The sequence below is a fragment of the Emydura macquarii genome, unplaced genomic scaffold, assembly GCF_026122565.2.
Source record: "Emydura macquarii macquarii isolate MOO-44397 ecotype Brisbane River unplaced genomic scaffold, CSIRO-AGI_Emac_v2 contig_1119, whole genome shotgun sequence".
Lineage (NCBI taxonomy): Eukaryota > Metazoa > Chordata > Testudines > Chelidae > Emydura > Emydura macquarii.
Window position 1 is genome coordinate 4,445,658 of NW_027131256.1, and position 21,363 is coordinate 4,467,020.

A 21,363-nucleotide genomic window follows, 5' to 3' on the forward strand; every position below is an offset into this window, starting at 1 on the left:
CCAGTTCTGTCCTGTGGTGGGAGTTAAGATTTTATGGTTCTTTGTGCAGTTGAATTTAGCTTTGTTGTCCTGGCTAGCTTCCAGTCTGGGAAATTCTATTCTGCATCCTGAAAGATCCACTGTTGCTAGTATCCTATATATTTATGCTGCATTGTTGTGTGATGTTAAACAGCTGCTGTTCCACACCCCAGCAGTGGTTGCATTTCAGTGGTGGAGGAAGTGGTCCCTCTACGTACAATTTGAAAATCCTTTTGGGATCATGCTGGAGGAAGGGTTCTACAGAAACATGTTATTCTTAGAAACTGAGACTCACTGTCTCCTCTCATACTGATTTTGCACCAGTGTAACTGCAGCGATGGAAATACTCCTGATTTACATCAGTATGAGCAAGAGAGCAAAACCCCTTGTTCCTGAAAAGCACAGTGCAGCAAATATCATTGTTAGTATAAGTATCTGATAAGATATCACAAAGAGTGAATGCTGAAGGCATTGGACCAATCTAGAGAATCAAAGGAGCGTATTCCCATAGTAACCAATTTGCTGGTCATGGTGAGTGCTGTAACCATCAAGACCTTGCCCAGACAAGGAAAAAACATGCCTTTGTTTTTCAGTGGAGTTAGCTGCATCAATTTGAAACATCACTGAGCCTTTAGTCCAGACACAGATTAGCACTTTTACAACCATGTTAGCTGGTTGTGATTCTTTTTAATCACATAACCCCGGGGAGTCAGGCTGTAGGGGAAGCCCAGGAGGTGTGGGGGGTGAGAGCAGCAGCATGAGCTGCAGAGGTAAATGTGCAAAATTCATCGCTTGTGTCACTTCACTGAAAGCAATGGAGTTATACCAAGGGTGACTTTGACCTCATGAGTTTCATGGGGCCTTGTTTCCCTATGTCTAACTGCTCTTGGACTTGTGTTTTATTCTCGTGGCACAATCAAAGGAACGTCCGTTTGGAGATCACCGAACTGGAGCCTGGTAGGTCCTAAAGTGTAACTGGCAGCTGCCCTTTAACTGTAATCCCCCCTGCCCATGTGACAACTCAGCTAGGCAAATCACCCGGAGGTTCCTTTGCATAAGGTTCCTGGTACAGCTGAGGATGCTTCTGCTGCACCAGTGACAGAGAGGCACAGGGAGTGGGAATGAAGTTTCTGCACAGCCCCACTTGCTTTCAGCAGCACAGGTCGACTATTTGGAAGTGAAGCAAAATGTTGCAAGTCAGGCTTTCTGTTAACCCTTAGAACAGCAATGAACTGTATACACATTCTCTGGGCCCTCTCTAAGCTCCCTTATTAGCCCCTAAAACATCCCAACCCAACCTCCCTGCAGCCAGCTCCTTCATTTTCTACTCCTCCATTCTCAACACATATACATCCCCCGCCAACCTGCCTCCCAAACCTGACTGTTGGATCACGAACCAGTGGAAGCCAGGTAGGTACCAAAGGGAACCGATAAGAACATTGGGAAGTGGCGATACATGGAGAGCTTGGCTGTACAGGAACACTTATGAAAGTTACTCCAAATTTACAAAAGGTGTGAATTCAAAGGGGATTAGTTAAACCACATTAAATCTGTGTGTGGACACACTCCTTCAGAATTAAAGTAGCTTTAATTGGGTTTAGTTTAATTACAAATTAAGGCCACTAAAATTCTGAATAAAAGACCACAGCAGGATTTAATGCAATTTAACTAACATGACATTTGCTGCCCTCAAATTGTTCACTCTACCTTGTGTTCTGCCCCTTCCTCCATCCTATGTCTGTCATGTTACATAGATTGTAAGCTCTTTAGGGCAGGGACCATCATTTTCTCTGTTTGTACAGCACCTAGCACAATGGGGTCCTCCTCCATCACTAGGGCTCCCAGCACTGCAATAAAATAAAATAATAATCAAATACAGGGGAAAGGGAGACAGAGGAAGCAGAAAAAAAAATCAGGCTACTTGTGTGGGGGAGAGAGGGGTTGGAGTCATTACAACAGCTGGGTGGCATTTTCATTGAATAGTATTCCTACTTTTGATGCTCTCATTTTTTTCACCTGAAGATAACTAACTCATCTGAAAACATGTGATCAAGCCCGATCCTGTAAGGTTTGGCATTATTATCCACTTTCCACTGCTGGGGAAACTGAGGCACAGAGCAGTGACACGACTTGTCTAAAGTCAGAAGGGAAGTCTGGGAAAGAGGTGGGGAAAATAATCCAGGAATCCTGACTCCCAGCTCCACTCAGTTGATTATACACCCTTTTTTTGTGTTGCCTGAGTAGTTGCTCACACATGAATTTAGCAAACAGAAGATGACTGATGTGAAATAAGAGGAATAGGAGTGTCAGGTTGTTGTATCTCAGACACACTTTCCCTGTAAAGAAGAGGCTGGATTCTGGTTTCGGTTCATCTCTGTTCCCAGCTGGCACCCTCACCGGCCCGACCCTCAGCTTCACTTTCTGTATGTGTCAGTCACGAGCTCTCTGGGTTCAAGTGGGACAGTGTTTCTTTTATTCCTTCTGTGTTATTTGTGTGTGGAAAAGATGATCTGCGGAACGAAAAATCCTTCTGGGAAAAAAAACTACCCGTTGGTTACCGGCCATTGCTGTTCCTCGTCCTCTTAGATACATACAGAAAAGCAGAATTTACAAATATCCAGCTCTCTGCTGCTATTTTTGGAGTTACAATAATGGTCTCTCCACTGGTGACGTGCGTAACTAGTGTAGCTCTCTGCTCCTGTGTCTGACAGCTTTCACAACTAAACCACACTGGGCTGGGGCTGCAGATAGATGGGAGGTCTTCAGCAAGTGCCCAGCTGTTGTAGGAAATGGTGTGGGTCATTCTAAACAATGGGGGAGCTGCTGATTGCTGAGAAGTCATGGGGGAGGGGGTGTCATTTCCAGCCTGCTTCAGCCCCAGCCAGAAAACTCCCTGGAGACACTGGCTCTGAGCAACCACCTGTGGTTCAAAAGCACTGGCTCATTGTAAAAAAACACCTTAAAACTCTAGTGTAGACACAGCCAGAGAGGGCAGCAGCCGGAGTTGACAGCACATCAATTATGTCCAGCAAGGGATACATCCACACTGGCACTCAGTGGATTGAGCCTCAGTCAGCCAAGATGGAATTGGGGTTTACCCCTACCAATTCTGGGGGTAACTTCCGCCAGCTGTTTGCACCCTGACAAGTAAGTGAAACACTGTTGTGTCTCAGTGCATGGTCTACGCAATTGACTGTAGGGGAACAATTGCTGTTTATTGTGGCATATTTCTCCGGTGTAGACAAACCTTTCAGTACAGGGCCGGACGATCAAGGCAGGCATCCTGGGTGCCCAATCACAGCATTTGGGGGGCGCTCAATTAAAAAAAAATTTTTTTTGCTTGCGCCTTTTGGGGAAGGAGTGTCGAAAACGTTTTCTCTCCTTGGTGACAAAGCACCTACGCCCGGCCCTGCTTAGGTATCCCAGCCTTTGCAACAACAGCGCAAGGAATGACAGCCTTCCCACCTCCTTGGGAAGCATCTCCTGGAAGATCAGAGCCATGCAACGAAAAGAATCGGAGTTCCTGCTACTGACAGAAGTGACTCTTAAGTGAGAGGAGACCATGCCTGGGCAAGTGGGAAGGAAACCTCGCCTGACGGGCTACTGAGGCTCTGTTTATTCCTCCTCGCTCACACAAGCCATCCTGTGGCTGTAGAAGGGGTCATTAGTGCAGCTGCAGCGGAGACACACTGGGCCAGAGTGACTCCTGCGGGTGACCCAGTGGGTTTTGTGGGTCGGTAGTACTGTCATTACTGTGGTGCCTGCGCAGGGTGGCGGGGCAGCGCCATCTTCCTCATGGCGGGGACTTAACTACCTCTGTGGAGAGGGCAGCTCCCTCTTCCCTTGCCAAAGCCACACGGGTGACATCCAGAACCACAGCTCCCAGCGAGGGAATGCAAGATGAGTGATGAAAACTGCCAGCATATGCCCTGCAGGCAGGGAAAGGGCCTTTTCAGGGGACCTCTCTTTCAAAAATACAGCGTACAAGACCCTTGAGCATCCCTGTGGCCTAGGGTAGCCTTTTTGCCTATAAAGGGCTCTCTAGCGTTAGCACAGAGCCACGCTGGATCTGTGAACGTACAGTCCGCTGCACCTGGAGCTGAAGAGTGGTGTGAACCAGGTACAGCAGAAAGAAACATCTGAGCCGTTACTATGGAAACAACATCCAAACCTTTTTGCCTGCTCCCAGAGCTCAGTCCACAGAGAGGCCACTGTAGGAGGTAGCTATGAACTGGTAGTGCAGGCTGTAAGCATAAAATGGTCAGCCACATACGGCCTCCCCCCGGCTTCACTCCCTCTCTCTGTTTAGGTCTTTATATGGCCTCATCGCCAGGGTATCTGAGTAGATTTCCAAGGATTCCCTTGTCCGGCTCTGCCATAATGGGTAGCTATTGAAGTGGGGGTGGATTCCAAGATGACAATGCTCATGAGTGCACCAAATATTTTCCTCGGGGCTTGGCGAGCCAGAACTGTACAGAATTTCCCCACTTTATACAGGCTGGGTTCACCCTTATAATTAGCTTGGGTCCAAAGTGCCGTGAGGACAGCTGTTCTCTTGAGAGTTCATCCTTATCCAGCTCGGACAACAGGTTTTGGATCTGACTCAAAGTCATTGAGGCAGGCTTAGATCCTGCGATTCAAATCCAAATCTCCCTAAAATCCAAAGTGGAGCAGATTCGGGGTTCTAATTTGGGACGGTGGTGAATATAAATACTAACTAGTGCTACTATTAATTCTTCTTCTTTGTGGAAGGACTGGTCAGATGAGCAGAATGCCCAAATTATAATGATGCCAAATCAATACATTAAACCTGAATCCTCTCCAAACACCTACAATAAACCAGCCTTCAGCTCCTAATTAGACAAACCTGTTTCACTCCAGCTCCCTACTTCAGGGATGCTTGCATCCAGGGTTTGTTTCGAGCTACTATACATCTAAGGGTCAGTTACAAAGTTTGGATCTGGATCCCAACTTCTCTGAAATTTGGGAGGGATATTTTTATTTCCAGGGTTTGGATAGGGGCTCATCTCCCAGTAGCCTGCATAGAATTTGCATCCAGATATTAATACAATCAAAATGGCTGCATTCCATTTTATGGTGATTATTAGTACGTAATGCATCTCCCAGCCACTAAATTAAAGTGGACTCCTTGGGAGCAGTCTGTTCATCAATTGTTTTAAAGTCCCTGGTCAGAAACTTGGGAATGGTCTTTCCTTGAACACTATAGCAGGAAACCTGTGTACATGATGGCGACACTGACTCACCAATGGAGTCCTGGAGTCGCCAGTCGGTTCAGGGCAGCTGAATAATCCTGCTGAGTGATGCCAACAATGAGAGGATGTTGCTGTAGTTTGCAGAGGGGGTGTTGCCACTTACTTCTTGGGCTTCTGTGCCAAGAAAACCTCAGGCTGCCTGCTAAGAAAGAAAGAGACGATGTTTTCAGGAAGCCACCAGCGGCAGCACTAATGGGTTACAGCAAATGACGGTGGTTTGGCTTCGCAGTCTGATTCCAAAAGGAAGACGAGGACACTTACAAAGATGCATTTGTGTGAGGCTGCTGCTGCTGCTCCGATTTTTTATTTTGTAGCTCAGCCAAGGGTGGGATTGGGAAGCTGGCTGAAAGTGAATGGGACTGTATGGGGTGGGTCTCCAGGCTGAGTGCAATGGCTGTTTAGGTTCAGCCAGCAGGGGAAGATGTATTCCACTAACCACTCTCCCCTTCTCTTGGTTAAAGGGGCCATGAAAGACTCCATACTGCCTCCCTTATTTGTCTCACAGAGGCTAGTTCATCTCCACACCCCTTCCCTGTTTGGCTCAAACTCTTGGCCTTGGTGCTCAGTACAGGGGCTGAGAGAAGCTCCCTCCCAGACACGATACGGTCTTTTTTTCCCTCTTGCTTCCTGCAGCTCTCACACTGCCTCCAGCAGCAAAAACGAAGGCTTCATCAGCTCCTAAATCACTGGGAGCTGAGCTCTCAGAGCACAGAAACTAACCTCAACATTTGCAAGGGGCCGCAGGAGGCGGTGAGTCCGGCTCTGTCTGTGTTTGTGCTAGTGTCACTGTCTGAGTCTGAGTGGGTCTCTCCATCTGTGTGTGTGTGTGAGAGACATCCTCTTGGTGCATCTCTCTCTGCACTTGCGTGCGTCTCTCCCTGTGCTTCTGCATGTGTGTCTCTCTGCCCGTCTGTCTCTCTCTTTCTCAGGATAGATTTCATTCGCTCATTTTAAAACAGTGAAAAGAACAAGAGAACCAACATACAAATCCAAAGCTGCATGCAAGGGAGGAACAGGAAGAAGCCAAGTGGGCTGAAACCATAGCCAGGGGAATGGGTGTAAAGCTACTGGAAAACACCCAAAGGAGAGACCGTAAAGGTTCCTGCTCCCTACATTCATGGAAAAGATTCTGGAGATAAATATGCTTGTTTAGATAATGATCTGGATATTTATGTAAGCATAAGCCAGAGAGCTGGAGTGTTCCAGCAGAACCACTTATTAAGGCAATGGGAAGAGAAAGGGAAAACAAAGCATGACACACACTCACACACTCCTTGTCTCAAAGGCAAATGGAGTTCACAGGTAGCACTGAACTGCCAAAGCTCAGGACAAAATCCTTCTCTCTTCTAGTCAAAGCAGCGGCTTGAAGCAATCACAGCCATGGCCATGCTCAAAATTTCAAAGAAACACAGCATTATTCCTACATGGACCCAGACTGGATTTGCACGGAAGCTATCTAAATGAAGCATCGTCTAGTGGTTAGAGCAGGGGGGGGCTCTGAGCCTGACATTCTGTGTTCTGTAGCTGACAGTGAGAGGGAGGATAACGGAGAGGTGAAAACTGTTGACTAGGCAAGGGGAAACATCCCTGACTCAGCGATCGAGACAGGGCAAGTCACTTCCATTTGGGTGCCTAGACAAATTATAGGAACAACATCGTGATCCACAGAACCTGAGTTGGGTGCCTATACAATGAATAGGGAGAGATCCCCTAAACCAGCCAACGGGTGATGCCAACGAGAGGGATGTGCTAAGCTGGCACGGATTTCCACCCATCTCTGCGATTCACAGGCCGGAGAGGATAGGCATTTGATCATGTGTGGGGTCCGATCCAGCAGTGTGATCAGAGGTTGCCTAATGCCACAAAGTGGGGTGGAGGAGGAAGGAGGAGCCCAGCCCAAGCCCACCCTCATCTCATAGTCTTTATCCTAGTGTTTAGGGTACTCTCCTGGAAGGTAGGAGACCCAGGTTCAACTTGATAAGAAGAAGGGGTTTGAACAGAGAGCTGCCACTTCTCAGGGGAGTGCTGTGACTCTTGGTGTAGTGATTCTTATGCTCTCTGGCCCAATTAATATTTAATTTTTCAATTACTTAAGGAGGAACAACTTCAATAGGAAACACTGAGGGAGCCCCACATCAGAAGAGCCTAGTCTAGTGGTCAGCGCACTCGGCAGGTCCCTGTTCAAATCTCTTTTCCCCCTCAGGAGAGGGGGGAGATCCCCGCTTCAAATCCCATGAGTACCCTAATGCCACAGTTATAAGGGAACTTGTCCTCCTCTCTCCAGCAAGTCTCACCATGTGTGGGCCGAAGTACCACCTTGGCCCCTCGGCCAGTGGGTATTTTACAGGAATGAGGGGCAGGGAGATAATGAATGGGGAGGAGGCGGGTTGAGGAGAGCCTGCCAAGGTAAAGGAGTGGAGGAGCTAGAAGTGGTGGGAATCGGGTACTTAAGGAGAGAGAGAAAGGTTAGGATTTGCAAAGGGAGTAGAGGGCAGGGACCAGGAGCTGGAAACAGAAGTACACTGGGGGAGCTGGGACAAATTAGGGGGAAGGGAGAGGGTCGGAATTTGGGCAGCAAAAGACCTTGAAGGGGGGAGAGTGGAAACACAAGGAATGGGGGAGGACTGAGGCACATATGGGGAAGTGGGGAGAGCAAGAGCTTTCTGGGGGGGAGGGGGAAGAGGTGTATGTTTGCTCTCAGCTCCTCAGTGCAGTTCAGCATACAAGTAGTTAAAAGGCTGCGCTGAGGGATTCTCAGCACCAGGTGTCAGCAGTAAAGCACACACAAGGGGAAGTCATTGTTAGTGAGGAAAGCTGGAAGAGGAAGGGGAAAAGGCAGGTGTAATTCTCAGAGGAGATGTGATCATTCAGATGACCGGGGTGTGCTGGCATATGTCAAAGCTGCCGTCTCCCCTCACATAAAGAGCTGGCTTCCTCCCCTGCATGGAAAATTACTACAGTAATGGTCCCGAACGCTTCAGCGTACAATAGCGATGCTGAAGTGCTGGGGAGAACCACTGTGGGGTCCTGCCAGAAGCTTGGGGGAGAGGCAGTATAGCCTAATGGCTAGGGCAGTGGACCGGGGCGGGTGTAGAGCTGGGCTCTATTCCTAGCTCTGCCATTAACTTGGCCACGTCACTTTGCTCTGTGCCCCCCTCTGTAAAATGAAGCTAATGAGACTGACTCTCCTTTGAGAAGGGTGAATGAAAGGCACCAATATTGGTGCGGGGGGTTATTACCACAACCTGTGCAATCTCACTCTGCTCCCCTGCTGTCTATGCATTCTGATCGTCTTTAATTCAAATCACACACTATTTTTATTCCTACGGCCTCTTTCTGAGGCAGTCGAGCACCTCCTGTGTTTGCCTTTGAAACGTAGTAGGGAGAAAGGCCTGGGGCCTTGGAAGTGCCTTTTCTGTGTCCTACAAAATTACGTTCAGCTTTTGCCAAGATACAAACTTTTGAAATTTGTCATTTTCTGTCTCTCTGCTTATGTTCCTCAGGAAAACGCTGCCATTCTCTTTGGAATAAAACCTAAAAGTCACCTCTTCTTCCTAAACTAAACCTACATTTCATCACATGTGGCAGTGTCCTCTCAGCTTTCCCTCACAAACCCCTAACAACAATCCCTACTCACTGGGGCCTAAACTTGGAACCTGAAATCAGAACCCTTTTGCATTTGCTCTTGTGCGAGGCAGGGAGCGTGCCAGGCAATTTGATCCAGCCTTGATTTATTCCGCCTCTTCCCCTGCATGTGCCTAATGGTTTATTTGGCTAGAGACATTAATAGCAAACCAGGAGAGAGAGAGAGAGAGAGAGAGAGAGAGAGAGGGATCTGGCCTCTGCAGTGGGCGGCAGAGCAGAAGAAGAGCCCTCCTTGAGGATCTATTGCAGCAGAGACCGCTCACAAGCCATTTAATCATTTCCACCTACAATGGAAGATTGAAAAGCCTGACCTTTTCTTCTCCCCGCTCTCCTCTCTGCATATCTACCCCCGCCCCCACAACAGTGGCCCTTTGCTACCCTTGGAAAATAAAATGGATAGCCCACAAAATTCCTCAAAAGCCTAAATTTCAGGCCAAAATCCTAAGGCAGTAGGTGCATGTCTCATGAGAGCTTGTATATAGGTGCAGGTGGATACGTGTGGGAACATACCATGCACATGCATGCTTTTCTCAACGGTCAGGGGGGTTGGGCTCAGACTATTCACTACATTTCACGGACGGGGAAACTGAGACACAACAAAAGCGACTCGCTCAAAGTCACACAGCAAGTCAGTGGCACCAGCCGGGATTAGCATTTGGATGTCCCCAGTTCAGCGCACTAAATCGGGCTGCCTCACGTATGTACCAATGCACATTGTGGGGGAGCGTGCATGCAGATGCAAAGTTGGAATAAACTAGGGGTGGGAATGTTTGCAAAGCAGTTGGAAAGCTCGCTTGCTAAGAACAACATGCTGCCTGCGCATTGTTCCCAGGACACACCCAGGATGAATTCTACACTGCAGAGGCAGCACAGGCTAGGAATGGAGGCTAGGAACGAAGGCGCCAAGGGGTAAGCAGTATCCCCATAGAACACAGTGTGGGCATTCAAAATCAGGGAGGGAGTTACAGTCAGAAAAGGATTATTGGCTCCCCTGCTCCATGACAAACCTCAGGCCTTCCTCCCTCAATCTCCAGCGGCGTGACAATCCCCTGGAAGAGGAAGGTACCGGCGGAACTGCAGCTCTGGTTGTGTTATATGGGGTGATGCTGCAGCTCAGCAACACCCCACCTCTTTTTGCTCATCCCACCTCTTTCCTTCCCTTATTTAAAAGGCTTGTGTGAAATAAAAACCGCTGAAGAACCCTTAAAAGCCCTTTGAGGGCCTGATCTTTGGGCCCTTTCCATGCCCAGTGCAGCTCAAGAGGGGGAGTACAAAGGTGACTTTAAGCAACTTTTATGTCCCTGTCCTCTCATCCAATCCTGGGGCCACTGGGGGGGGGGAGGGGAAAGGGGTGTCAATCTGGTCCCAATGCAAATGTACAGCAGCCTCAGGGCTGCTATAAATTGTGCTGGCTGTTCCTGGCCCCCACGCGTCTATTTCAGCAGCTGGAGATCAGTGGAGCACAGCAATACTCTGGCCCTAGCTGAAGCCATCTGGGAATTCCTCCATGCCAAGGGGAATCCTCTGGCCCGGACATCTGCTGTCTTTAAACTCACTTGATACCTGTTACCTTAGTGACAAACTAACTTTATTCTGCAGAGTGCTGAGTTCTCTCACCATCCACTGAAATCATGGGAACGGAGGGGCTTAACCACCCTGTGGGACCAGGCCCATCATTACCTCACTAGAAGCCATGGGTCCTTTCGCTGGGCGTGGTGGCTGAAGAGCAAGGAACCCTGCCTCCTTTTCCCTCCAGTGCTGCTGCAGGACAAGAAGCAACCACGTGATAAAGAGAGCCCAGGAGATGAAATCATCCAGTCCCGCTAGGTACAAGGAACAGCCAACACAGTGGGCCTGATTCCCTCATCGCCTGGCCCCTTGTGTCACCAATTACACCTGCCAAGAGTGAGTGTCAAAGGCTACACAAATCAACACACAGGTGGGGGAGCTTTCTGCTCTGCACAGGTGTGAATGAGAACACCAGGTGCAAAGCAGTTTGTGTCTGGCTCATTTCCCTTAGGCTAATTAGTTACCAATTTTGCATTAAGTGTGAGCTTGAAATCTAGAGGCTCGTCTGCACTGCAGCTGCTTTGCCTCACAGGCAGGTCCACTCCAGCCTGCATGCCAGCTCACTTGGCTCCCTGGAGGTTCCTTTATGTAAGCAAAACACTTGGGTAATGCGGAGCAGGCCAGGGGGTGTACCAATGCCCAGGTGATCCCTGTCTGCCCCTCTGCTGCACTCTGCATGGACACTGCTTCCTGCCCTAGAGATGCTTCTTTCTTACAGGGCAACCCAGAGCTGCTGTGAAATTCAGACAGGGATGAGTATCTAAAAGGAAAATAAAAAGGATCCAAATGTTTAATCTGCCTGTGAAGAGATGCTGAATTATTACCAAGCAGTGGGCCAGCTGTGAGAGCTTGACGGTATTAAGTGTAATAAGCATTTGATGCAAAACCATTTCTCTCTCTCTGGCAGCTGGGTAAGGATTTCCATTCATCCAGAGAAAGGAATAGCTGCTGCGAGGCATAAAGTGCTCACCCGGTCCAAGGAGGACTCTTGTTTCACTCTTTCATCTGCTTGTGAGATAACACTAGCTGATTACAGTAGGCGCATTGTGAAAAGGTCAACCTTCCTTCCAAAGCATCCTGCTCGCACCCCTGCTGGAGAGGGCGTACCATTTGTTTGTTCTGCTACAGCAGGGGAATATGATAGGAGACTGGATGGATCACTGCTCTGATCCAGCATGGCAGGGAGCCAGGATTAGATGGGTCACTGGCAGCTTCTTCGCTGGATTTCATCCCATCTACACATTCCTTCTCTTATCCCCCCCATGACTGTTGCAATTTGTTTTTCCCTGGCAGGGAGCCAGTGGAACAGAAAGCATGTAGACTGCCTGAGCACTGACCTAGTCCTCCCAGCGTCCTTCACATGAATGGACTGAGCTGGAACAGTGCATGCCCCTGGTCTTTGTGACCAGAGCCACCCAGCCACCACTCATTGATGGTAGACGGAGATAACACACCGCTCTGGGCTTTGTCAATGAAAAGGGGGCAGTGGCATTCCCTGTGGGGAACGCCAGGTCACAGAAGTCTGGTGGGACTGGCGTTTACTAGACTGCTGCTGGGTTGGGGTTGGAGTGCATTTTGAAGCAGCTGCTCTCCTGAACTCCTTTGAACGTACAGATTGGAGGGTCTCAGCTGGACCCGACTCATCCTCTTTGAGTGTTCCCATGGGAAATTCCCCACCCTTTCCGAACATCCCAGTAGGCTGTGATACATGCACTGGATGTTTCAGCCACTAGCTGAGACTCGACAGCTTTTTTCCGGTAAAACTGGGTAATTTTAAAGCAAAATCAGCGATTGGACCCATCCCCCAAAATGGGAAGGCTTATGTGAAACTTGTCTGAACTTTCTTAATTTGCGAGATTGAGCTAGAAATGTTGTAGGAACTGCCTTCCTGAGGAGCATGTATAAGAAAATCCACACCTAAACAGCCCACAATTTTAGTCTTATACAAAATACAATAGGAGGGTGAAACAAAGGGGCAGGCAGGAAGGCTGGGAGAACAGTAATACAAATAAGTTTTTGTTTCGACTACCAGTGCATTCAGCTTCTGGGCACTGAATGTTTTGTTAGTTTGTCTCTAATTAACACAATCATAAATCATACTTTTTTCTAAAAATCCTCTGTAAGCCCCTTAGACACAGAAAATCAAGTACAGGAAAACTGTACCCAAGGTCCTGCATCCCTCCCGCCCTCCACACACATCACCTGGCCCTAATGGCCTTATAAACCACACAGGATCCCTGTCCTGGTTACCTTGATGCAAACTAACACTTGAACTCCTTAATGTAAGTGAAGTAGTGGTCAGTGTCACCAGCCTCAAGCAATCAGGCCCCAAAATATCATGAGACTGGCTTAAAACTCATGAGATTTTTAAAAATAATCATTTTGGGAATTTTTAATTTGCCTCTTAGTGTTTCAAACTTTTTGCTACATACATGTTGGTTTGTGTTTAGATGCTAGAAATGTACTTTTTTTTCCCTCCAAGAAAGTTGAGATTCCCATGCAACCACATGACTCCAGCAGCTGGGGCTTTAATAGACCCAATACTGTGAGGAGTAGCAGTTCCAAGTAGTATAGCCACCCATGCAGTAATCACTGTAACTAGATCACATTTAAGAGCTTAAGATGAAAGACAAGTTCTATTATGTTCTACTTGAGGCCTCAAGATGCTAAAAAAATAATAAGAATAACTTAAAGGGGATTTGCAAATAATTGGGATTCTTGATAGAAGTTTAGTTTTTAAATGGCTTTACAAAATCTGGTGTGAACGGAAAAGTTTTTGTGATGGCTCTTTTGGAGAAAAAAAATATCAATACAAACAGGGAGTAGAGGGGAGTTATTTGGATTTTAAAAGTTTCCCTGTAGGTAACCCAAACATACCACCACCAGGAACTTCAGCTCCGAGACCAGTCAGTTTCACTGTGCGAATCGAGTGGAATGCAGAAAAGTAAACAAAGAGCATCCATGGTAGCAGATCCAGGCAGAGAGGAGCTTGGCTTAACACCTCATGCTCCTGCAAAACTACATGCGAGACCTCAGGTTAAATTCTCATGTGAAGGTTGACGTTTCGAATGGTGGAGCACCAGGGAAGGGCAGTCAAGAGCCTAGTTAAACATCTACGGTCAGGGCCAACAGCTCTACCAGGTCTGCGGCAGGGATGAGCAGAAGGGGTCTTTTTTAATGTCAGTCTTATATGAGGAACAGGACTCCCAACTGGACTCTGTTTTTCAACTCCAATCCTTCCCCTCCTCCCCCATAGCCCTGCAGGATGGATCTGAATAAGATGGAGCTCCCACTGTGTAGGGGATCTCCGTGCTGGATTTGAAATTGTCCAATGGCTCCCTGATGTTTTCATGTTCCATTTGGATCAGAACAACTCAGCATCATTCTGGCTTGACATTATTCACAGAGCAGCCTGGATTCCATGGGACATATTGACTCAAATCAGTGTCTGGTTGTGGAGCCAATACAATACCTCAGGTTTCCTGACTCCTGAAGTTGCATGGATGTCAATGCTGCCCATCAGCACATCTGGATTATTCTTACTCCATCAGCCATGATGTCCCCGCGTTCAGTGATCCTCAGCCTTTTAAGCTGGAGGAAAAAGAAACCCTGTTATCCACCTTGCTGACAAGCCTGGCTCTTCTTCGCTCACATCTTCTGTGCTCAGATCTGGGTGATGCAAATGGGAAGCTCATATGAGATGGGTTTACAAGTTGTATGAGAAGCCAAACTTCCTAGCTGTCAGGGTAGCTAAGCACTGGAATAAAATACCTAGGGAGGTGGTGGAATTTCCATCACTGGAGATTTTTAAGAGTAGGTTGGACAGACAGAGATGGTCTAGATAATGCTTGGTCCAGCCTTAAGTGCAGGGGACTGGATTAGAAGAAGACCTGTAGAGGTCCCTTCCAGTCAAACATTTCTAGGATTCTGTATCCTCACTGCTGTTTTTAGTGAGCTAGCTAGATTATAGCTAATGCAGGTATGTCTACACACGTTGCAAATTACACCCTTGGGTGCAGTGCAGACAACTGCCAGCAGGGAGAAAAGAGGTGTATGTTTAAGTACTGTGAGGCTGGGTATCACTGCAGGAGTGGGACAGCGCTGCTTCCTTGTGCTCCAATAGTTCTGTGGAAGGAGGGCATTGGACCTTCTTGTCAGTTGAAAGGGGGATTACTCCGCCTCCTCGCTGCCTTGCCAGAGGTCACTCATTTGGAGAGACCCTGCCTCCATAGGTGTGAAGCCAGACCAGGCTGCAGAGCTGCGGCAGGGCACCGTGCCCGCAGCGAATGGAGTCAGGAGTTGGCCCTGAGTGATGCTGCAGCTCTGAGAAACCTGGAGGCGGTTCAAATGGCTAGAAAGAAAGAGCTGGTTTAGAAGGGGAAAAAGGAGGGAAAGTGTCTTTCTGCAGTCCCCAGGGACTCACTTGGGTCGTGTGTGCGCCACAGACCAGCTTCAACTGGCTCCAGGAATGTCACCAGCCCTTGGTTAACTCTGGTTACTTGTTATGGAACGTTTCTATGTAACTTAGCTGGAATAATAAACCTGGTGACACGCTAGTTTAAAAAAAAAAAAAAAGAGAGAGACTCTGGCATTGGTCAGAAGAATGTAACAGACCAAGGAAGTTCAGCTGTCTGTCACTAACGAGCTGGTACAGTATGTTCTCGATGGACGTTACACCTGCTGTGACAAGGGAGGCAGGTACAGGTGTGGTCAAGTCAAATACAAAAGGCTCGTCACTCAAACTGACAGAGCTCGGCTAATGGAGAGAAAAGCCATGCTCACGTTCGAGCTGGTTGGAACATAGTGATCTTTTCATGAAGAAAACCCCCCCCCCAAAGAACTGTTCAAGAAAACCATAGGGCTCCCCAGCAATTTCCATCCAGGTGGGGCTCAGGCAGAAAAAGCAGCTTTGCAGAGGATGCCTGCCTGGGGTTACATTTTCCCAAGGGTGGTTCTCTTTCTACAGGCACCACTTGTGCCTACAAAACTTTATGGCATTTTTTTGCACCTGCAGCTGATTTTCTGGCACACATACGAGCTATCTGATTGTGAGTGCACATTCAGGCATGACTTGAGTAGCGCAAGAACGCAGCTTTCTACCTGTAGCTTATTTTTGTGGTTTTAAAGAAGGCGGAGTTGAAACTTTTCTTAAAGTTTATCCCTTAGAATCAAGAAATTCCATGAGCTTCTCCCTGGGAGGACGTTTGTAATTAAGGATGCAAATAATTAAAACAATGTGAATCCGGCAGATGGTGCCTAATGTATGGATTAGGGTACAATATATCCTGAATATAAATCCCAGATAGTAGGAGGCACTGGTGCCAAGTCTCATGCTTTTATTGCAAATCCTGTGATAGTTGGTGATTTTCCCCTAAATCTCTAGCTCCTGGAGTCAAGTTATTCGATGCAAATCTCAGCTTTTAGTGTTTAAAAATGTTTCTAATGTTAATAGTTTCAGAGAAATGCTTGAAAAATGGGACCCAAATGCTCCAAAAGCAGAAGGCAAAGAAGAAGAAAAAAACACCTAAATCTCATGACATCTAAGTCAGTCTTGTGAGTTTTGGGCCTGACTCATGATTTTTGAACCCTTGGTGCTGGCAGTACTGAGTAACAGGCAGGCCATGGTGGGAGGGTGCCAGGGGGAGATGAGGTTCAGGAGACTTATTTGCATTGGGTTGCAATTTATTTCTGATCATTTCCTTGCAAAACAGCCATATTAACCCCTACTCCACTAGCACCCCAGGACTGGAGGCCCTTGAGCACATTTGCAAATATAGTTTACAGGGAACATAAATTAGTTGAGAGAATAAGGGAGAAAAAAAGTGATTGTTGTAAAACTGGGATCTAGTCTAGTGTCATTGGGCTGAGCTTCTACTGCCCTCATGTGGCCATTTCAACCACCCATTTACATCTGCAGTAATGCAAAACTATTCTCTAGCTTCTCCCCTCAGTTTTCTTTACTTCCTGATTAACTTGTTCCCTCACTGAAGAAACCTTTCTCTGCCTGGGTCCAGGCTAATTCTTTCTGCAGGATCAAGCATTGTTGCTTTTTTTTCTCCACCTCCACCTGAACCTGGGCTAACTCATATTCCACCACCACTAGCTAGAGAATAGTTTCCCCCTCTGAGGTGCTTATATCATCTAATTCTTGTTGGCACATATTAAGATGATCCTTCAATCCTTGGGGACAGTCACAATCTCCCTCTCAGCCTCCCTTTGACATCTTTACTCAGGCTCCTAGCTCTCATTTTCTTTTCTGGTCGGCCCTGGATTCCCGAGTCCTGGGCTGTTGTTTTAGTCCCATCCATCTGAGGGCTGAAAAATCCAGCCACTCTCTTCACAAAACTATTGGCCAAAGCATCACCCCAACATGCGGCTGAGCCCTCTGATCCTGAGCCTCCAGGTTGACTTCTACTGCGGGGCAGACACGGGTTTCATCATGGATACACAAGATACGTATTGGGAGATGTTGGTCTAGGTTTACCCCTGCCTAACCTTCCCGGATAAGAGTGCATCCACAACCCAAGACTACAAGTCCCTTAATGACTGCTGTTCCCAACCTAGCTGGTACCACCCACGGACGGGCCCCGCTGTTTTTCCAGATGGACCCCCTCTGCCTGGTTCTGTTGTAGTAAAAGCCTAAGTCATCACACTCCATCACTGGACAATTCCATTTCACGTGCCCAGGCTGGCCACACCTGAAGCAGACCACGGGGCCCTCTGGTTCACCCCCACCAGTGGTTCCACTAGACTGTGGGGCTACCCAGAATCCTTGTAGGTCTTGTGTGTCACGCAAGTTCTGGCTAAATCAAAGTTTTTCCCACTTGAGAGCTTACCTGGGTCATCCCTTGCTGAGCTCCCCTCAAAGTCCCATGCCACCACAGCTGCTCGTCTCCTTCAGCCTCAGAGAAGGTCTCATCTTGGTCCCCAGCTTCGCCCACTGCGGCTGGCTGAAAGTGCCTTACCCAGCTCTGCGCTCCCCTGGGTAGAAACTTCAGGAACTGCTCCAAGACTTTCTCCATCAAACAGGTCTCAGGACAGAGCCTCTGTGTCTCGAGATCCCATAATTTTTGAGCCACTCCCCATAGTCACACCCTTTTATGGGAGTTGTTCTGCCTGAAACCCGTGTCTGTATGTCTAATCAGTCCAAAATGGCAGCCTTCACCACAGGAGAGGAGGCCCACCCATTATCACGTACTGCCCACTGAGCTGCCTGTGCCCCGCCTGTCAGGAACGGTGCGATGCAGGCTGCCCATGTTGAATCCTCCTGGCCTACTGCCTTCACCCCCTCTCAAACAGTCAGAGGAAGGCCTCAGGGTTGTCTTCTGATCTGACCTTTGCTAGTCCTGGGGCTAGCTGGCCTGGAGTCGCCTCTCCGACCGCGTGTCCTAGTACCTATTAGTCCAATCATTTCGGCAGCCACTCTTACCCGTGGAAGTGGACTTCTTGCTACCTCTGTTGTGCTGCAGATTGGGCTTTCTGCTTCTGTTGGTGCTCCCTTACCAGCATAAGCAAGGCCCCAAATCGGCGGCTGCTCCTCTGGTGCAGCTGTCTGCCACTGCTGCTGCTACCCAGTAACTAACAGGTGCGTTATCCACTCATTCTTTCCCTTACCTCCCAAACTCGATGATGCCAGCTCAGTTTTCCTTTCCACTTCCTCTTACACCGGGGCCAGTTGCGCCACCATATGTCACCGAGAGGGGCTTCTCCCTGGCTTCCATGCACATCATTGCCACACCCCCACTGTCTTCTTCAGGGAGACTTATTGTCTTAAACCAGGCAAGTGAGCAAACAGAAAACAGACTTTTAACTCATCCCTTTTCTCTCAGGCGTCAGGGTCGCCCCCTCAGCATTTCTGATGCTCCTGCCAGCTTCCCAGTGTTAGTCAGCTCCATTGCCTGCCGGAGCAGCAGGCCCAGGGCCACTTCCCTGCGTGCCTGGCTCCTCACTCCAAGTGCAGCCTGTCTTAATCACTCCTCCCTCCACTGCTCATTTCCTGCCCTTTATAGGCCTGGTGCAGCCCAGGCCCCTTTAATTGACTGGATTAGGCTCACCGGCTCTGACACAGGGGAGCTGGGCCCAGCTCTACTTACAGCTTCTCCGTGACACTGTTTTACTCCTGGGAAGCCTTTGCCAGTTAGTCATGAACCATCACGTCAAAGCTGAATGTCAATCCAAATATCACAGCATGGGTATTTCCTGGTTGTGCACCCTAAGGCCAGATACACGGCTGTAGCCCAGTGACTACAGTGCTTTATCTTTGGCAAAGAAAAGTGTTTGTGATAAACATATATATTGTGTCACTCTTTGAAAGACGCCTGCGTGTTATCGATCTAGAAGAGGCCTTGTGGAAAGTCAGTAACAAGATCCATACATATACTAGACAGACACACACGGCACGTGTTTATGAGGCAGTGGATATTGCTTGAAGGCATTTGAAAATCAGACATATCCGGACACTTTTTAAAAAACTATTTATTTCAGAAGTTTTAACAAGTTTACAAATCCTTGCCTTGTAAATATCGGAAAGAAAACAATCATTACAACAATTAGCTTTTGTTTACAGAGTCATTACACAGGAATATAGTCATCAGATCTTTTTGTTTGGCACGGTATCATCATATTACCATCATTACAAGGCGTGTGTCATTTCTAGTGATTTATTAAGTTGAGTGAAATCTCAAAATACACAGATTTAACAGACCAGGCATATCTATCACAAATGTTAAAAAACAAACAAAAAAAATTGGACAGGTGTTTTGTTTTGCTTTGGTTTTTTTTGTAGGTGAAGGTACTTCCTTTGATTATTGAATAAAAGACAACCAGATATCTAAGTATCTGCCTGTCCTCTGTCTATTTTCCTGGATATGTTCTTGGTGTGTTAATTTTTCCATAAACACACCCTCCCATATTTGTTTAAACATTTGTCTATGTATGGACTATTTTTCTTTTTGCAGTGAGCGGGCTATCAATAGACAACAGCTACTAGCAGATGGGAGATTAATTCTTAATTTCCTTTTATGTGACCATTTCCACTAGGAAACCCTAGGAGGATTACCAACGGATCATTTAGTAATAAATATCCAACAAAGTGTGATATTTTGTTACTGTATTGTATCCCAATACTCTCTGACTGGACATGTCCACCAAATATGCACAAAAATCTCTTCTTTCACCATATATCCACATTCAATCTATGTATATTTTTTAACCTGATCGCTGTGTGGTACCACTGAAACAGTATCTTAAAGAAACTTCCTTTTATTGTGCTACAGACTGAGGTTGCTGGTCATCTTTTCCAGATCATACCCGTCCTCTGGGATAATCTGTCTAGCCACATCCTTTTCACAGAATGTCATATATGGAAACTTTTTTGTTAGGAAAGCTGTCCGCAAAGATTGATATAAATTAGTTATAATTTTTTCGTTTCCCAGTTGACTAGATACCATTGCTTCTATTAAAGTTAGCTGTATAGAACAGATTTTCTAGTAAATTGAGAAACACAATGCCTTACTTGAAAGCAGTGGTACCAGGGGAGAGTGGGCCAGTTAAAGTTTTGATCTCTAAATTAGAAAAGTTTCTTTACTTGATAGTTGGCCAACCATGTGTATTTCATGGCTCTCCCAATCTTTGAAGCGCTCTGGTTCACAATTTGAGTTAAGATTTGCATTATTTGTAATCTGTGTCATTCGGGAGGGAAAAGAATTGATCTAATATTTAATTTTACCCAAACCTTTAGAGTAGCCATTGTTAAAGGATGGGTGTAAATTCCTGGAGGGCGTGCTGTTTTATTAATCCATGGTAGCCTCATGATATTTACACTGCCACAATTTTCTTGTTCAAAAAAGACCCAGTGTTTGGCTGTGTTAGAGCATCCCTCCAGTCCACTATTGTTTGAGCTGACTGGCTTGATAGTACCTTAGAAACCTGTTTAATGGGTCTATACCAAGTATCTGCATTCACTCTTGGACTCTTCTTATTCCATCCTGCCTCATATCTCCTGGATGGTGTCTGTTCCCAGGGACGCTGCCTTCACTTTGGGGAGCCATGTTTCCAGCCCCTTCCATCGCTTTTCAAATTCTTTGCAGCTCTGCTGTCATCGCCATTCTGCAGGTGACCATAGGATGGAGGAGAGGCCAGAATGGTGAATGGACGGATCTTTTTATAGTCATTTTGGAAGCTCCCCGTTTCCTTTCTTCTCTCCATCTGGGAATTGGGCAGATGAGGGGTTTCTTTAACTAAATATAACCCCTCTTCCAGCTTTACAAAACTGTAAGGGGAGGTGGAGATGGGCAGGCGTTGTGTGCCTGCATGAGATGCGCGCACCATGCATGCTGAAGGATACAGCAGAGGTAGGCGCATGCGTGGGGAAGGTTTGAAAAATCCCCCAGAGAATGAGATTTCATGGAGATTAAACACATTTGTCCCTGAGAGCAGTGACAGCGCAGATAAAGCCAGATACACCGTGATCGTATCAGGGAGAGCCGTCTTCGTTGGTGCTGGTAACGGAGACCTTGTTTCTACAATACTTATTGAATTCCCTTCCCAGCATGAGCACTCAGAGGAGTATGAGACAGGCTCTGTAGAGGGACTGCCTTAAACAAGACAGAGTGAGTTCTGGGGAAAGAAGGAGAGAGGGGAAAGGGTCTGGAGGCAGGAAAGAGAGGTGTGGGGCAGGAGGATGGAACTAGAGGACAGAGAAAGTATCCTGCTACCAACTCAGAGATGGATATCAGTACAAAAATGGGCACATCCAATCCAGCTGCACACTAGACTCACAAGACCTCCTTCAAGGCAGGCACTCAGGCTGTTAACTTGGACGACACTTGTATGCCTTGACATGTCAGTCACATTACTG